Source organism: Chrysochloris asiatica, unplaced genomic scaffold (assembly GCF_000296735.1).
Source record: "Chrysochloris asiatica unplaced genomic scaffold, ChrAsi1.0 scaffold00042, whole genome shotgun sequence".
NCBI lineage: Eukaryota > Metazoa > Chordata > Mammalia > Afrosoricida > Chrysochloridae > Chrysochloris > Chrysochloris asiatica.
In genome coordinates this window covers 11,297,918-11,301,057 of record NW_006408560.1, presented here as the reverse complement: position 1 = coordinate 11,301,057, position 3,140 = coordinate 11,297,918, and the positions used below count along the sequence as shown (strand labels likewise).

General features: G+C 39.6%; 2 pseudogenes; one reads left to right on the top strand and one right to left on the bottom strand.

Annotated features, from left to right (window-relative positions):
• Positions 1-3,140, top strand: part of LOC102840066 — a 1,013,887-nt pseudogene that overhangs the window by 27,413 nt on the left and 983,334 nt on the right.
• LOC102826611 lies at positions 369-1,444 on the bottom strand (annotated as a pseudogene).

Here is a 3,140-nt window from a genome sequence, read left to right as displayed (position 1 = left end):
GACATATTGTCAGGAGGGACCAGTCGCTGGAGAAGGATATCATGTTGGTAAGGTGGAGGGTCAGAGAAAAAGAGGAAGACCCCCAGCGATTTGGGTTGGCCAAGTGGCAGTGTTGATGGACTTAAGCGTGGCAATAGTAGTGAGGTTGGCCCAGGACTGGGCAGTGTTTCGTTCTGCTGTGCATAAGGTTGCTATGGGTCGGTACTGACTCGATGGCACCTAACAACAACAACATACAAGTCTGTTTTAGAAGTTCAGGCAAATATGACTTCATTTAAAACAAGAGAAGTCACTCATATTTTGAGCTAATTTAATAGTCCCAATTTGAGAAGCTTCACCAATAGCTACAAAGTACTGAGGACTGATCTTTATCCTTTTTCATCACTGCCTCTCCAGGCATCTTCAAATGCTGGGTTTAGTTGTGATTTGCTTGTGGTCTTATCATCATTAGAAACTAGTTCACATGAAGTTGGTACCCAAGCAAGAATACTGCTATAAAGTTTCTGGAAATTAGGCTGAAATACACAGCAGTCAACACTTTTATAATGTCCCTTAAGTATCACTATCTTAAGAACATTGTATGAACATTATCATACAAGAACATTGTATGAACAGCAATGGTGCTACCATATGGCACAAAAACAAATCCTGAACTGCAGCCACAGGAGACAGTGGGTTTCAATCCTTTTCTACTGTCATTACAAATTTTTCCAAATTTCACTGGTGTACTGTCTCCACTGGAACTATCCCAGAGCCTCATTTGATTTTCTGTACCAACAGTGAGGAGGTGAAGGCCATCATTTGTAAAACATAAGCCATTACCTTTTTCATTAGGAACAGTGTGTGCTAATTAAATAGTTTATGTTGATTAGGAGTAATCAAACATCCTAAATCTCTCTGCACATCCCATAATTTTACCCTACTATTGGCACTTGCAGTTGCCAAGATCTATTCATAATGTGGTGATCATAAACCACCAATATTTCTTTTCTGTGACCAGGTAGAATGTGGACACAGGATCCAGACTTCAGTCATAAAGTTGTACTTTGGGTCCTAGGGTACCAACTGCTACTATACAGTGCTTGGTGGCAACTGGAGACATATGACTATAAACTGGTTCCTCAAAATTAAATACATCCACAGTGTGTAATGTGTCTGTATCCCATATTTTCTGAGTTTTATCAAATGAGCTTGAGGTGAACATGCCACTGTAATGGGGACAGCACTGCCTAGTCTCCACACTATATTTGTGATCCTTGTGGTGGTTTCTGCCAGTGGAACACACTGATTTACATGTGTAGTAAGGTTGTCTGCTGGAGTTTTCAAGGTCATAAAGTACAATCACACCATCAGAACCACCCGATAACATATATCTTCTTTCAACAGGTTGAATGTCAAGGGTATTAACTCCACTGTCATGGATCCTTTCAGCATCTCTGCCTTTGCTTAACTACAACCCCAAAAGATTTATGTGGGATATGAGCAATGGATTTTGTTGTTGTTGTTAACAGGCCATATCATTGTAAAGTATGTTTTAAGCCAGTCACCTTTTGTTTGGGGGGCGGGTTGGGGGAGGTGGGGAGTGGATGGGGGTTGAGGTGTAGGGTAGGTCATGGCTAGACCTAGGGCTTCATTTGTTTTTAGGGTTATGGTTAGTACTTGGGTTAGTGTTAGTTGAATCAATGGAAAGACAAATCACTGAGCTTAAGGAAAAATCTCTCAATAATCATCTGCTAGAGGAATAATCAGAAAAAGAACAAATCCATTCCCAGATGGGATTATAACCACAGGAGCTAAGATTTCCAACACTTTTTTGGGGAAAGACACAATCCACATACTTCCTCCTCAAGCTGGAACCCTAAAGGGCAACATCATCAGTGTTTAGGTCAATTAAACATAAATAGAGACTATTTCTTGGTGTTATGTGGAGCAGTAAAAAAAAATTGTCCCTTAAGAATTCATAGGAAGCAACTAGTTTTATGTGGGTATGTGGCCTAAATTCATAGTACAGTTATCTTTTGCAAAAGGGGGAAAAAAAAAAGACTTGTAGAAATTTTAAAGTGGCTTTGAGTTCGAAGTGCAACGAGGGATCTGGCAGAAGCAAATGCACATGCAATCTAGAGAAAGATATCTAAATAATCCTCAAAAATACAGCTGCAAGAAAAAGTAGTTCACTGCATAAAGAAATCAGAACCACACATCAAGTTAAAGCTTCATGAGAGAGCTCTGAAGACAGATAAGTGAGTGCCATGGTTTTGCCAACAGAAGAAAAAAAAAGAAAACACTGAACTGGTTTCTGTGAAATCCAGATGAGAATACAGGTACTGTTTGAAGACTTGGTAATAATCAGTTATACCAGATGATTTCATTTACTTTCCCAAAACTCAACACATGTTGAGTTGTACAATTAATCTTCCTTTAGAATTAGATTTTGAGGAGTTCATTTAGAGAAAGTTCTAGGTAATATGCTAATGTATCTATTATAGAGTTTTTATATATTATTTTGTCCACTATTAAAAACAAACTCAATGCTGTCCAGTCGATTTCCACTCATAGCTCCCCTATGGGACAGAGTAGAACTGTTCCATAGCTTTCCCAAAGCTGGAATCCTTATGGAAACAGAGTGCCACATCTTTCTCCACAGAGTGGCTGGTGGCTTTGAACTGCAGACCTTCTGGTTAGCAACCCCCACTAGGTCTCCTTTGTCCATATACCACTGTATCACTAAGCTTCCTTTGTCTGCTATACCATGCAGATAGCTATTAAAACAATGTGTGGTGATCCGGAAACACTGGCTTTTCATGAGTCACTGTTGTGCTATTCTTTGTTTTTTTTTTTCAAACTTTTTGTGGGTTGGGTGAAGGTTTGTAGAGTGGACTGTCAATCCCACATTCGACAGGTCACATACTTCATTTCATTGCAGTGGCCGAGGTCCACTGCATGTACAATCACTTAATAGTATTTATTTACTTCGATTCTTGCATTCCTCCGTGTGTCTCCTACTATCTTCATCTTTCCTCTGCAAGTCTCCCTCTTATTGTATGTTGCCTTCCCAATCATGCTCTGCTATTCTTGCAGACAGAAGAAACCATGTAGCTATTCCTATTTGCTTTTCTGTTATGTTGTTGTTAAGTGCTGTC